The sequence below is a fragment of the Hoplias malabaricus genome, chromosome 14, assembly GCF_029633855.1.
Source record: "Hoplias malabaricus isolate fHopMal1 chromosome 14, fHopMal1.hap1, whole genome shotgun sequence".
In the NCBI taxonomy this organism is placed as follows: Eukaryota; Metazoa; Chordata; class Actinopteri; order Characiformes; family Erythrinidae; genus Hoplias; species Hoplias malabaricus.
Genome location: NC_089813.1, coordinates 25169756 through 25182794, shown reverse-complemented (window position 1 = coordinate 25182794; position 13039 = coordinate 25169756). Strand labels below are relative to the sequence as shown.

At 48.5% G+C, this 13039-nt stretch overlaps 22 non-coding genes across 22 annotated transcripts; 9 read left to right on the top strand and 13 right to left on the bottom strand.

Annotated features, from left to right (window-relative positions):
* Positions 1 to 49: 49 nt before the first annotated feature.
* trnaw-cca (transfer RNA tryptophan (anticodon CCA)) lies at positions 50 to 121 on the bottom strand. The gene has a single exon. It is a non-coding gene; the product is annotated as a tRNA-Trp (tRNA).
* A 657-nt stretch (positions 122 to 778) lies between these two features.
* Positions 779 to 850, bottom strand: trnaw-cca (transfer RNA tryptophan (anticodon CCA)). The gene has a single exon. It is a non-coding gene; the product is annotated as a tRNA-Trp (tRNA).
* A 657-nt stretch (positions 851 to 1507) lies between these two features.
* Positions 1508 to 1579, bottom strand: trnaw-cca (transfer RNA tryptophan (anticodon CCA)). Its single transcript has one exon. It is a non-coding gene; the product is annotated as a tRNA-Trp (tRNA).
* Positions 1580 to 1742: 163 nt separating this feature from the next.
* Positions 1743 to 1815, top strand: trnak-uuu (transfer RNA lysine (anticodon UUU)). Its single transcript has one exon. It is a non-coding gene; the product is annotated as a tRNA-Lys (tRNA).
* A 417-nt stretch (positions 1816 to 2232) lies between these two features.
* On the top strand, positions 2233 to 2305 carry trnak-uuu (transfer RNA lysine (anticodon UUU)). Its single transcript has one exon. It is a non-coding gene; the product is annotated as a tRNA-Lys (tRNA).
* A 421-nt stretch (positions 2306 to 2726) lies between these two features.
* Positions 2727 to 2798, bottom strand: trnaw-cca (transfer RNA tryptophan (anticodon CCA)). Its single transcript has one exon. It is a non-coding gene; the product is annotated as a tRNA-Trp (tRNA).
* A 1386-nt stretch (positions 2799 to 4184) lies between these two features.
* On the bottom strand, positions 4185 to 4256 carry trnaw-cca (transfer RNA tryptophan (anticodon CCA)). Its single transcript has one exon. It is a non-coding gene; the product is annotated as a tRNA-Trp (tRNA).
* Positions 4257 to 4419: 163 nt separating this feature from the next.
* Positions 4420 to 4492, top strand: trnak-uuu (transfer RNA lysine (anticodon UUU)). The gene has a single exon. It is a non-coding gene; the product is annotated as a tRNA-Lys (tRNA).
* Positions 4493 to 4913: 421 nt separating this feature from the next.
* On the bottom strand, positions 4914 to 4985 carry trnaw-cca (transfer RNA tryptophan (anticodon CCA)). The gene has a single exon. It is a non-coding gene; the product is annotated as a tRNA-Trp (tRNA).
* A 657-nt stretch (positions 4986 to 5642) lies between these two features.
* On the bottom strand, positions 5643 to 5714 carry trnaw-cca (transfer RNA tryptophan (anticodon CCA)). Its single transcript has one exon. It is a non-coding gene; the product is annotated as a tRNA-Trp (tRNA).
* A 163-nt stretch (positions 5715 to 5877) lies between these two features.
* On the top strand, positions 5878 to 5950 carry trnak-uuu (transfer RNA lysine (anticodon UUU)). Its single transcript has one exon. It is a non-coding gene; the product is annotated as a tRNA-Lys (tRNA).
* A 417-nt stretch (positions 5951 to 6367) lies between these two features.
* On the top strand, positions 6368 to 6440 carry trnak-uuu (transfer RNA lysine (anticodon UUU)). The gene has a single exon. It is a non-coding gene; the product is annotated as a tRNA-Lys (tRNA).
* A 421-nt stretch (positions 6441 to 6861) lies between these two features.
* Positions 6862 to 6933, bottom strand: trnaw-cca (transfer RNA tryptophan (anticodon CCA)). The gene has a single exon. It is a non-coding gene; the product is annotated as a tRNA-Trp (tRNA).
* Positions 6934 to 8319: 1386 nt separating this feature from the next.
* trnaw-cca (transfer RNA tryptophan (anticodon CCA)) lies at positions 8320 to 8391 on the bottom strand. Its single transcript has one exon. It is a non-coding gene; the product is annotated as a tRNA-Trp (tRNA).
* A 163-nt stretch (positions 8392 to 8554) lies between these two features.
* Positions 8555 to 8627, top strand: trnak-uuu (transfer RNA lysine (anticodon UUU)). Its single transcript has one exon. It is a non-coding gene; the product is annotated as a tRNA-Lys (tRNA).
* Positions 8628 to 9048: 421 nt separating this feature from the next.
* trnaw-cca (transfer RNA tryptophan (anticodon CCA)) lies at positions 9049 to 9120 on the bottom strand. Its single transcript has one exon. It is a non-coding gene; the product is annotated as a tRNA-Trp (tRNA).
* Positions 9121 to 9777: 657 nt separating this feature from the next.
* Positions 9778 to 9849, bottom strand: trnaw-cca (transfer RNA tryptophan (anticodon CCA)). The gene has a single exon. It is a non-coding gene; the product is annotated as a tRNA-Trp (tRNA).
* Positions 9850 to 10012: 163 nt separating this feature from the next.
* trnak-uuu (transfer RNA lysine (anticodon UUU)) lies at positions 10013 to 10085 on the top strand. The gene has a single exon. It is a non-coding gene; the product is annotated as a tRNA-Lys (tRNA).
* Positions 10086 to 10506: 421 nt separating this feature from the next.
* trnaw-cca (transfer RNA tryptophan (anticodon CCA)) lies at positions 10507 to 10578 on the bottom strand. Its single transcript has one exon. It is a non-coding gene; the product is annotated as a tRNA-Trp (tRNA).
* Positions 10579 to 11470: 892 nt separating this feature from the next.
* Positions 11471 to 11543, top strand: trnak-uuu (transfer RNA lysine (anticodon UUU)). The gene has a single exon. It is a non-coding gene; the product is annotated as a tRNA-Lys (tRNA).
* Positions 11544 to 11960: 417 nt separating this feature from the next.
* On the top strand, positions 11961 to 12033 carry trnak-uuu (transfer RNA lysine (anticodon UUU)). The gene has a single exon. It is a non-coding gene; the product is annotated as a tRNA-Lys (tRNA).
* A 421-nt stretch (positions 12034 to 12454) lies between these two features.
* On the bottom strand, positions 12455 to 12526 carry trnaw-cca (transfer RNA tryptophan (anticodon CCA)). The gene has a single exon. It is a non-coding gene; the product is annotated as a tRNA-Trp (tRNA).
* Between the last annotated feature and the right edge of the window lie 513 nt (positions 12527 to 13039).

Below are 13039 nucleotides of genomic sequence, written 5' to 3'. Positions count from 1 at the left end.
AAAGGCAAGGCCACAGGAAGGGGAGCCAAACCCACATGAGCCAAACGCTTGACCCCGACGTGATTTGAACACGCAACCTTCTGATCTGGAGTCAGACGCGCTACCGTTGCGCCACGAGGTCTTGAGGATGGCTCCCCATCCTTTGTTTTTCAGAACTGAATTCACAGCGATGAAGTCCTCATCACGAGCAAAATGTTCAAAACGTACTGCCGGTGCGAGTCCCATTGACGCCAAGTTGGCAAGGAAATTGACCCTCGGTCGTCTACCAGAGGACCTTGAGCAGAGCCCGGATAGCTCAGTCGGTAGAGCGTCAGACTTTTAATCTGAGGATCCAATGTTCAAGTCCCTGTTCGGGCGAGCGATCAAAACCTTTGTCCCCACAATTATGAAAGCACTGTAAGTGCCTGTCGGCTGTGTGTTTGTTTAACTTCTGACAACATGACGAAAAGTGCGCTGCAAAAGTTTCCTTGCGAGGAGCGTCTTTCTAGGCACATGACCAACAAGACGTGAGTTGAAATGCGTTACAGTTGTTGCCAGGCTTACGTGCTCCATCTTGAGAAAGCAAGTGTGAAACATGCAGTGCATGTCACTGTTTACTTGACAGAAATATACATCATCCTCTTGCTGATCTGTGAACGAAATAAAAGGCTCAGCTGAAGAAGAGTTCTGAGCTGTATGATGAACACGGGCAGAAGTCCTCAAGAGCTGGAGTTGATAGTAAAAAGAGAGAAAGGCAAGGCCACAGGAAGGGGAGCCAAACCCACATGAGCCAAACGCTTGACCCCGACGTGATTTGAACACGCAACCTTCTGACCTGGAGTCAGACGCGCTACCGTTGCGCCACGAGGTCTTGAGGATGGCTCCCCATCCTTTGTTTTTCAGAACTGAATTCACAGCGATGAAGTCCTCATCACGAGCAAAATGTTCAAAACGTACTGCCGGTGCGAGTCCCATTGACGCCAAGTTGGCAAGGAAATTGACCCTCGGTCGTCTACCAGAGGACCTTGAGCAGAGCCCGGATAGCTCAGTCGGTAGAGCGTCAGACTTTTAATCTGAGGATCCAATGTTCAAGTCCCTGTTCGGGCGAGCGATCAAAACCTTTGTCCCCACAATTATGAAAGCACTGTAAGTGCCTGTCGGCTGTGTGTTTGTTTAACTTCTGACAACATGACGAAAAGTGCGCTGCAAAAGTTTCCTTGCGAGGAGCGTTTTTCTAGGCACATGACCAACAAGACGTGAGTTGAAATGCGTTACAGTTGTTGCCAGGCTTACGTGCTCCATCTTGAGAAAGCAAGTGTGAAACATGCAGTGCATGTCACTGTTTACTTGACAGAAATATACATCATCCTCTTGCTGATCTGTGAACGAAATAAAAGGCTCAGCTGAAGAAGAGTTCTGAGCTGTATGATGAACACGGGCAGAAGTCCTCAAGAGCTGGAGTTGATAGTAAAAAGAGAGAAAGGCAAGGCCACAGGAAGGGGAGCCAAACCCACATGAGCCACACGCTTGACCCCGACGTGATTTGAACACGCAACCTTCTGATCTGGAGTCAGACGCGCTACCGTTGCGCCACGAGGTCTTGAGGATGGCTCCCCATCCTTTGGTTTTCAGAACTGAATTCACAGCGACGAAGTCCTCATCACGAGCAAAATGTTCAGAACGTACTGCCGGTGCGAGTCCCGTTGACGCCAAGTTGGCAAAGAAATTGACACTCGGTCGTCTACCAGAGGACCTCGAGCAGAGCCCGGATAGCTCAGTCGGTAGAGCATCAGACTTTTAATCTGAGGGTCCAGGGTTCAAGTCCCTGTTCGGGCGAGCGATCAAAACCTTTGTCCCCACAATTATGAAAGCACTGTAAGTGCCTGTCGGCTGTGTGTTTGTTTAACTTCTGACAACATGACGAAAAGTGCGCTGCAAAAGTTTCCTTGCGAGGAGCGTCTTTCTAGGCACATGACCAACAAGACGTGAGTTGAAATGCGTTACAGTTGTTGCCAGGCTTATGTGCTCCATCTTGAGAAAGCAAGTGTGAAACATGCAGTGCATGTCACTGTTTACTTGACAGAAATATACATCATCCTCTTGCTGATCTGTGAACGAAATAAAAGGCTCAGCTGAAGAAGAGTTCTGAGCTGTATGATGAACACGGGCAGAAGTCCTCAAGAGCTGGAGTTGATAGTAAAAAGTTGGCAAAGAAATTGACACTCGGTCGTCTACCAGAGGACCTCGAGCAGAGCCCGGATAGCTCAGTCGGTAGAGCATCAGACTTTTAATCTGAGGGTCCAGGGTTCAAGTCCCTGTTCGGGCGAGCGATCAAAACCTTTGTCCCCACAATTATGAAAGCACTGTAAGTGCCTTTCGGCTGTGTGTTTGTTTAACTTCTGACAACATGACGAAAAGTGCGCTGCAAAAGTTTCCTTGCGAGGAGCGTCTTTCTAGGCACATGACCAACAAGACGTGAGTTGAAATGCGTTACAGTTGTTGCCAGGCTTATGTGCTCCATCTTGAGAAAGCAAGTGTGAAACATGCAGTGCATGTCACTGTTTACTTGACAGAAATATACATCATCCTCTTGCTGATCTGTGAACGAAATAAAAGGCTCAGCTGAAGAAGAGTTCTGAGCTGTATGATGAACACGGGCAGAAGTCCTCAAGAGCTGGAGTTGATAGTAAAAAGAGAGAAAGGCAAGGCCACAGGAAGGGGAGCCAAACCCACATGAGCCAAACGCTTGACCCCGACGTGATTTGAACACGCAACCTTCTGATCTGGAGTCAGACGCGCTACCGTTGCGCCACGAGGTCTTGAGGATGGCTCCCCATCCTTTGTTTTTCAGAACTGAATTCACAGCGATGAAGTCCTCATCACGAGCAAAATGTTCAAAACGTACTGCCGGTGCGAGTCCCATTGACGCCAAGTTGGCAAGGAAATTGACCCTCGGTCGTCTACCAGAGGACCTTGAGCAGAGCCCGGATAGCTCAGTCGGTAGAGCGTCAGACTTTTAATCTGAGGATCCAATGTTCAAGTCCCTGTTCGGGCGAGCGATCAAAACCTTTGTCCCCACAATTATGAAAGCACTGTAAGTGCCTGTCGGCTGTGTGTTTGTTTAAGTTCTGACAACATGACGAAAAGTGCGCTGCAAAAGTTTCCTTGCGAGGAGCGTCTTTCTAGGCACATGACCAACAAGACGTGAGTTGAAATGCGTTACAGTTGTTGCCAGGCTTACGTGCTCCATCTTGAGAAAGCAAGTGTGAAACATGCAGTGCATGTCACTGTTTACTTGACAGAAATATACATCATCCTCTTGCTGATCTGTGAACGAAATAAAAGGCTCAGCTGAAGAAGAGTTCTGAGCTGTATGATGAACACGGGCAGAAGTCCTCAAGAGCTGGAGTTGATAGTAAAAAGAGAGAAAGGCAAGGCCACAGGAAGGGGAGCCAAACCCACATGAGCCAAACGCTTGACCCCGACGTGATTTGAACACGCAACCTTCTGACCTGGAGTCAGACGCGCTACCGTTGCGCCACAAGGTCTTGAGGATGGCTCCCCATCCTTTGTTTTTCAGAACTGAATTCACAGCGATGAAGTCCTCATCACGAGCAAAATGTTCAAAACGTACTGCCGGTGCGAGTCCCATTGACGCCAAGTTGGCAAGGAAATTGACCCTCGGTCGTCTACCAGAGGACCTTGAGCAGAGCCCGGATAGCTCAGTCGGTAGAGTGTCAGACTTTTAATCTGAGGATCCAATGTTCAAGTCCCTGTTCGGGCGAGCGATCAAAACCTTTGTCCCCACAATTATGAAAGCACTGTAAGTGCCTGTCGGCTGTGTGTTTGTTTAACTTCTGACAACATGACGAAAAGTGCGCTGCAAAAGTTTCCTTGCGAGGAGCGTCTTTCTAGGCACATGACCAACAAGACGTGAGTTGAAATGCGTTACAGTTGTTGCCAGGCTTACGTGCTCCATCTTGAGAAAGCAAGTGTGAAACATGCAGTGCATGTCACTGTTTACTTGACAGAAATATACATCATCCTCTTGCTGATCTGTGAACGAAATAAAAGGCTCAGCTGAAGAAGAGTTCTGAGCTGTATGATGAACACGGGCAGAAGTCCTCAAGAGCTGGAGTTGATAGTAAAAAGAGAGAAAGGCAAGGCCACAGGAAGGGGAGCCAAACCCACATGAGCCACACGCTTGACCCCGACGTGATTTGAACACGCAACCTTCTGATCTGGAGTCAGACGCGCTACCGTTGCGCCACGAGGTCTTGAGGATGGCTCCCCATCCTTTGGTTTTCAGAACTGAATTCACAGCGACGAAGTCCTCATCACGAGCAAAATGTTCAGAACGTACTGCCGGTGCGAGTCCCGTTGACGCCAAGTTGGCAAAGAAATTGACACTCGGTCGTCTACCAGAGGACCTCGAGCAGAGCCCGGATAGCTCAGTCGGTAGAGCATCAGACTTTTAATCTGAGGGTCCAGGGTTCAAGTCCCTGTTCGGGCGAGCGATCAAAACCTTTGTCCCCACAATTATGAAAGCACTGTAAGTGCCTGTCGGCTGTGTGTTTGTTTAACTTCTGACAACATGACGAAAAGTGCGCTGCAAAAGTTTCCTTGCGAGGAGCGTCTTTCTAGGCACATGACCAACAAGACGTGAGTTGAAATGCGTTACAGTTGTTGCCAGGCTTATGTGCTCCATCTTGAGAAAGCAAGTGTGAAACATGCAGTGCATGTCACTGTTTACTTGACAGAAATATACATCATCCTCTTGCTGATCTGTGAACGAAATAAAAGGCTCAGCTGAAGAAGAGTTCTGAGCTGTATGATGAACACGGGCAGAAGTCCTCAAGAGCTGGAGTTGATAGTAAAAAGAGAGAAAGGCAAGGCCACAGGAAGGGGAGCCAAACCCACATGAGCCAAACGCTTGACCCCGACGTGATTTGAACACGCAACCTTCTGATCTGGAGTCAGACGCGCTACCGTTGCGCCACGAGGTCTTGAGGATGGCTCCCCATCCTTTGTTTTTCAGAACTGAACTCACAGCGATGAAGTCCTCATCACGAGCAAAATGTTCAAAACGTACTGCCAGTGCGAGTCCCATTGACGCCAAGTTGGCAAGGAAATTGACCCTCGGTCGTCTACCAGAGGACCTTGAGCAGAGCCCGGATAGCTCAGCCGGTAGAGCGTCAGACTTTTAATCTGAGGATCCAATGTTCAAGTCCCTGTTTGGGCGAGCGATCAAAACCTTTGTCCCCACAATTATGAAAGCACTGTAAGTGCCTGTCGGCTGTGTGTTTGTTTAACTTCTGACAACATGACGAAAAGTGCGCTGCAAAAGTTTCCTTGCGAGGAGCGTCTTTCTAGGCACATGACCAACAAGACGTGAGTTGAAATGCGTTACAGTTGTTGCCAGGCTTACGTGCTCCATCTTGAGAAAGCAAGTGTGAAACATGCAGTGCATGTCACTGTTTACTTGACAGAAATATACATCATCCTCTTGCTGATCTGTGAACGAAATAAAAGGCTCAGCTGAAGAAGAGTTCTGAGCTGTATGATGAACACGGGCAGAAGTCCTCAAGAGCTGGAGTTGATAGTAAAAAGAGAGAAAGGCAAGGCCACAGGAAGGGGAGCCAAACCCACATGAGCCACACGCTTGACCCCGACGTGATTTGAACACGCAACCTTCTGATCTGGAGTCAGACGCGCTACCGTTGCGCCACGAGGTCTTGAGGATGGCTCCCCATCCTTTGGTTTTCAGAACTGAATTCACAGCGACGAAGTCCTCATCACGAGCAAAATGTTCAGAACGTACTGCCGGTGCGAGTCCCGTTGACGCCAAGTTGGCAAAGAAATTGACACTCGGTCGTCTACCAGAGGACCTCGAGCAGAGCCCGGATAGCTCAGTCGGTAGAGCATCAGACTTTTAATCTGAGGGTCCAGGGTTCAAGTCCCTGTTCGGGCGAGCGATCAAAACCTTTGTCCCCACAATTATGAAAGCACTGTAAGTGCCTGTCGGCTGTGTGTTTGTTTAACTTCTGACAACATGACGAAAAGTGCGCTGCAAAAGTTTCCTTGCGAGGAGCGTCTTTCTAGGCACATGACCAACAAGACGTGAGTTGAAATGCGTTACAGTTGTTGCCAGGCTTATGTGCTCCATCTTGAGAAAGCAAGTGTGAAACATGCAGTGCATGTCACTGTTTACTTGACAGAAATATACATCATCCTCTTGCTGATCTGTGAACGAAATAAAAGGCTCAGCTGAAGAAGAGTTCTGAGCTGTATGATGAACACGGGCAGAAGTCCTCAAGAGCTGGAGTTGATAGTAAAAAGTTGGCAAAGAAATTGACACTCGGTCGTCTACCAGAGGACCTCGAGCAGAGCCCGGATAGCTCAGTCGGTAGAGCATCAGACTTTTAATCTGAGGGTCCAGGGTTCAAGTCCCTGTTCGGGCGAGCGATCAAAACCTTTGTCCCCACATTTATGAAAGCACTGTAAGTGCCTTTCGGCTGTGTGTTTGTTTAACTTCTGACAACATGACGAAAAGTGCGCTGCAAAAGTTTCCTTGCGAGGAGCGTCTTTCTAGGCACATGACCAACAAGACGTGAGTTGAAATGCGTTACAGTTGTTGCCAGGCTTATGTGCTCCATCTTGAGAAAGCAAGTGTGAAACATGCAGTGCATGTCACTGTTTACTTGACAGAAATATACATCATCCTCTTGCTGATCTGTGAACGAAATAAAAGGCTCAGCTGAAGAAGAGTTCTGAGCTGTATGATGAACACGGGCAGAAGTCCTCAAGAGCTGGAGTTGATAGTAAAAAGAGAGAAAGGCAAGGCCACAGGAAGGGGAGCCAAACCCACATGAGCCAAACGCTTGACCCCGACGTGATTTGAACACGCAACCTTCTGATCTGGAGTCAGACGCGCTACCGTTGCGCCACGAGGTCTTGAGGATGGCTCCCCATCCTTTGTTTTTCAGAACTGAATTCACAGCGATGAAGTCCTCATCACGAGCAAAATGTTCAAAACGTACTGCCGGTGCGAGTCCCATTGACGCCAAGTTGGCAAGGAAATTGACCCTCGGTCGTCTACCAGAGGACCTTGAGCAGAGCCCGGATAGCTCAGTCGGTAGAGCGTCAGACTTTTAATCTGAGGATCCAATGTTCAAGTCCCTGTTCGGGCGAGCGATCAAAACCTTTGTCCCCACAATTATGAAAGCACTGTAAGTGCCTGTCGGCTGTGTGTTTGTTTAACTTCTGACAACATGACGAAAAGTGCGCTGCAAAAGTTTCCTTGCGAGGAGCGTCTTTCTAGGCACATGACCAACAAGACGTGAGTTGAAATGCGTTACAGTTGTTGCCAGGCTTACGTGCTCCATCTTGAGAAAGCAAGTGTGAAACATGCAGTGCATGTCACTGTTTACTTGACAGAAATATACATCATCCTCTTGCTGATCTGTGAACGAAATAAAAGGCTCAGCTGAAGAAGAGTTCTGAGCTGTATGATGAACACGGGCAGAAGTCCTCAAGAGCTGGAGTTGATAGTAAAAAGAGAGAAAGGCAAGGCCACAGGAAGGGGAGCCAAACCCACATGAGCCAAACGCTTGACCCCGACGTGATTTGAACACGCAACCTTCTGACCTGGAGTCAGACGCGCTACCGTTGCGCCACAAGGTCTTGAGGATGGCTCCCCATCCTTTGTTTTTCAGAACTGAATTCACAGCGATGAAGTCCTCATCACGAGCAAAATGTTCAAAACGTACTGCCGGTGCGAGTCCCATTGACGCCAAGTTGGCAAGGAAATTGACCCTCGGTCGTCTACCAGAGGACCTTGAGCAGAGCCCGGATAGCTCAGTCGGTAGAGCGTCAGACTTTTAATCTGAGGATCCAATGTTCAAGTCCCTGTTCGGGCGAGCGATCAAAACCTTTGTCCCCACAATTATGAAAGCACTGTAAGTGCCTGTCGGCTGTGTGTTTGTTTAACTTCTGACAACATGACGAAAAGTGCGCTGCAAAAGTTTCCTTGCGAGGAGCGTCTTTCTAGGCACATGACCAACAAGACGTGAGTTGAAATGCGTTACAGTTGTTGCCAGGCTTACGTGCTCCATCTTGAGAAAGCAAGTGTGAAACATGCAGTGCATGTCACTGTTTACTTGACAGAAATATACATCATCCTCTTGCTGATCTGTGAACGAAATAAAAGGCTCAGCTGAAGAAGAGTTCTGAGCTGTATGATGAACACGGGCAGAAGTCCTCAAGAGCTGGAGTTGATAGTAAAAAGAGAGAAAGGCAAGGCCACAGGAAGGGGAGCCAAACCCACATGAGCCACACGCTTGACCCCGACGTGATTTGAACACGCAACCTTCTGATCTGGAGTCAGACGCGCTACCGTTGCGCCACGAGGTCTTGAGGATGGCTCCCCATCCTTTGGTTTTCAGAACTGAATTCACAGCGACGAAGTCCTCATCACGAGCAAAATGTTCAGAACGTACTGCCGGTGCGAGTCCCGTTGACGCCAAGTTGGCAAAGAAATTGACACTCGGTCGTCTACCAGAGGACCTCGAGCAGAGCCCGGATAGCTCAGTCGGTAGAGCATCAGACTTTTAATCTGAGGGTCCAGGGTTCAAGTCCCTGTTCGGGCGAGCGATCAAAACCTTTGTCCCCACAATTATGAAAGCACTGTAAGTGCCTGTCGGCTGTGTGTTTGTTTAACTTCTGACAACATGACGAAAAGTGCGCTGCAAAAGTTTCCTTGCGAGGAGCGTCTTTCTAGGCACATGACCAACAAGACGTGAGTTGAAATGCGTTACAGTTGTTGCCAGGCTTATGTGCTCCATCTTGAGAAAGCAAGTGTGAAACATGCAGTGCATGTCACTGTTTACTTGACAGAAATATACATCATCCTCTTGCTGATCTGTGAACGAAATAAAAGGCTCAGCTGAAGAAGAGTTCTGAGCTGTATGATGAACACGGGCAGAAGTCCTCAAGAGCTGGAGTTGATAGTAAAAAGAGAGAAAGGCAAGGCCACAGGAAGGGGAGCCAAACCCACATGAGCCAAACGCTTGACCCCGACGTGATTTGAACACGCAACCTTCTGATCTGGAGTCAGACGCGCTACCATTGCGCCACGAGGTCTTGAGGATGGCTCCCCATCCTTTGTTTTTCAGAACTGAACTCACAGCGATGAAGTCCTCATCACGAGCAAAATGTTCAAAACGTACTGCCAGTGCGAGTCCCATTGACGCCAAGTTGGCAAGGAAATTGACCCTCGGTCGTCTACCAGAGGACCTTGAGCAGAGCCCGGATAGCTCAGTCGGTAGAGCGTCAGACTTTTAATCTGAGGATCCAATGTTCAAGTCCCTGTTCGGGCGAGCGATCAAAACCTTTGTCCCCACAATTATGAAAGCACTGTAAGTGCCTGTCGGCTGTGTGTTTGTTTAACTTCTGACAACATGACGAAAAGTGCGCTGCAAAAGTTTCCTTGCGAGGAGCGTCTTTCTAGGCACATGACCAACAAGACGTGAGTTGAAATGCGTTACAGTTGTTGCCAGGCTTACGTGCTCCATCTTGAGAAAGCAAGTGTGAAACATGCAGTGCATGTCACTGTTTACTTGACAGAAATATACATCATCCTCTTGCTGATCTGTGAACGAAATAAAAGGCTCAGCTGAAGAAGAGTTCTGAGCTGTATGATGAACACGGGCAGAAGTCCTCAAGAGCTGGAGTTGATAGTAAAAAGAGAGAAAGGCAAGGCCACAGGAAGGGGAGCCAAACCCACATGAGCCACACGCTTGACCCCGACGTGATTTGAACACGCAACCTTCTGATCTGGAGTCAGACGCGCTACCGTTGCGCCACGAGGTCTTGAGGATGGCTCCCCATCCTTTGGTTTTCAGAACTGAATTCACAGCGACGAAGTCCTCATCACGAGCAAAATGTTCAGAACGTACTGCCGGTGCGAGTCCCGTTGACGCCAAGTTGGCAAAGAAATTGACACTCGGTCGTCTACCAGAGGACCTCGAGCAGAGCCCGGATAGCTCAGTCGGTAGAGCATCAGACTTTTAATCTGAGGGTCCAGGGTTCAAGTCCCTGTTCGGGCGAGCGATCAAAACCTTTGTCCCCACAATTATGAAAGCACTGTAAGTGCCTGTCGGCTGTGTGTTTGTTTAACTTCTGACAACATGACGAAAAGTGCGCTGCAAAAGTTTCCTTGCGAGGAGCGTCTTTCTAGGCACATGACCAACAAGACGTGAGTTGAAATGCGTTACAGTTGTTGCCAGGCTTATGTGCTCCATCTTGAGAAAGCAAGTGTGAAACATGCAGTGCATGTCACTGTTTACTTGACAGAAATATACATCATCCTCTTGCTGATCTGTGAACGAAATAAAAGGCTCAGCTGAAGAAGAGTTCTGAGCTGTATGATGAACACGGGCAGAAGTCCTCAAGAGCTGGAGTTGATAGTAAAAAGAGAGAAAGGCAAGGCCACAGGAAGGGGAGCCAAACCCACATGAGCCAAACGCTTGACCCCGACGTGATTTGAACACGCAACCTTCTGATCTGGAGTCAGACGCGCTACCGTTGCGCCACGAGGTCTTGAGGATGGCTCCCCATCCTTTGTTTTTCAGAACTGAACTCACAGCGATGAAGTCCTCATCACGAGCAAAATGTTCAAAACGTACTGCCAGTGCGAGTCCCATTGACGCCAAGTTGGCAAGGAAATTGACCCTCGGTCGTCTACCAGAGGACCTTGAGCAGAGCCCGGATAGCTCAGTCGGTAGAGCGTCAGACTTTTAATCTGAGGATCCAATGTTCAAGTCCCTGTTCGGGCGAGCGATCAAAACCTTTGTCCCCACAATTATGAAAGCACTGTAAGTGCCTGTCGGCTGTGTGTTTGTTTAACTTCTGACAACATGACGAAAAGTGCGCTGCAAAAGTTTCCTTGCGAGGAGCGTCTTTCTAGGCACATGACCAACAAGACGTGAGTTGAAATGCGTTACAGTTGTTGCCAGGCTTACGTGCTCCATCTTGAGAAAGCAAGTGTGAAACATGCAGTGCATGTCACTGTTTACTTGACAGAAATATACATCATCCTCTTGCTGATCTGTGAACGAAATAAAAGGCTCAGCTGAAGAAGAGTTCTGAGCTGTATGATGAACACGGGCAGAAGTCCTCAAGAGCTGGAGTTGATAGTAAAAAGAGAGAAAGGCAAGGCCACAGGAAGGGGAGCCAAACCCACATGAGCCACACGCTTGACCCCGACGTGATTTGAACACGCAACCTTCTGATCTGGAGTCAGACGCTCTACCGTTGCGCCACGAGGTCTTGAGGATGGCTCCCCATCCTTTGGTTTTCAGAACTGAATTCACAGCGACGAAGTCCTCATCACGAGCAAAATGTTCAGAACGTACTGCCGGTGCGAGTCCCGTTGACGCCAAGTTGGCAAAGAAATTGACACTCGGTCGTCTACCAGAGGACCTCGAGCAGAGCCCGGATAGCTCAGTCGGTAGAGCATCAGACTTTTAATCTGAGGGTCCAGGGTTCAATTCCCTGTTCGGGCGAGCGATCAAAACCTTTGTCCCCACAATTATGAAAGCACTGTAAGTGCCTGTCGGCTGTGTGTTTGTTTAACTTCTGACAACATGACGAAAAGTGCGCTGCAAAAGTTTCCTTGCGAGGAGCGTCTTTCTAGGCACATGACCAACAAGACGTGAGTTGAAATGCGTTACAGTTGTTGCCAGGCTTATGTGCTCCATCTTGAGAAAGCAAGTGTGAAACATGCAGTGCATGTCACTGTTTACTTGACAGAAATATACATCATCCTCTTGCTGATCTGTGAACGAAATAAAAGGCTCAGCTGAAGAAGAGTTCTGAGCTGTATGATGAACACGGGCAGAAGTCCTCAAGAGCTGGAGTTGATAGTAAAAAGTTGGCAAAGAAATTGACACTCGGTCGTCTACCAGAGGACCTCGAGCAGAGCCCGGATAGCTCAGTCGGTAGAGCATCAGACTTTTAATCTGAGGGTCCAGGGTTCAAGTCCCTGTTCGGGCGAGCGATCAAAACCTTTGTCCCCACATTTATGAAAGCACTGTAAGTGCCTTTCGGCTGTGTGTTTGTTTAACTTCTGACAACATGACGAAAAGTGCGCTGCAAAAGTTTCCTTGCGAGGAGCGTCTTTCTAGGCACATGACCAACAAGACGTGAGTTGAAATGCGTTACAGTTGTTGCCAGGCTTATGTGCTCCATCTTGAGAAAGCAAGTGTGAAACATGCAGTGCATGTCACTGTTTACTTGACAGAAATATACATCATCCTCTTGCTGATCTGTGAACGAAATAAAAGGCTCAGCTGAAGAAGAGTTCTGAGCTGTATGATGAACACGGGCAGAAGTCCTCAAGAGCTGGAGTTGATAGTAAAAAGAGAGAAAGGCAAGGCCACAGGAAGGGGAGCCAAACCCACATGAGCCAAACGCTTGACCCCGACGTGATTTGAACACGCAACCTTCTGATCTGGAGTCAGACGCGCTACCGTTGCGCCACGAGGTCTTGAGGATGGCTCCCCATCCTTTGTTTTTCAGAACTGAATTCACAGCGATGAAGTCCTCATCACGAGCAAAATGTTCAAAACGTACTGCCGGTGCGAGTCCCATTGACGCCAAGTTGGCAAGGAAATTGACCCTCGGTCGTCTACCAGAGGACCTTGAGCAGAGCCCGGATAGCTCAGTCGGTAGAGCGTCAGACTTTTAATCTGAGGATCCAATGTTCAAGTCCCTGTTCGGGCGAGCGATCAAAACCTTTGTCCCCACAATTATGAAAGCACTGTAAGTGCCTGTCGGCTGTGTGTTTGTTTAACTTCTGACAACATGACGAAAAGTGCGCTGCAAAAGTTTCCTTGCGAGGAGCGTCTTTCTAGGCACATGACCAACAAGACGTGAGTTGAAATGCGTTACAGTTGTTGCCAGGCTTACGTGCTCCATCTTGAGAAAGCAAGTGTGAAACATGCAGTGCATGTCACTGTTTACTTGACAGAAATATACATCATCCTCTTGCTGATCTGTG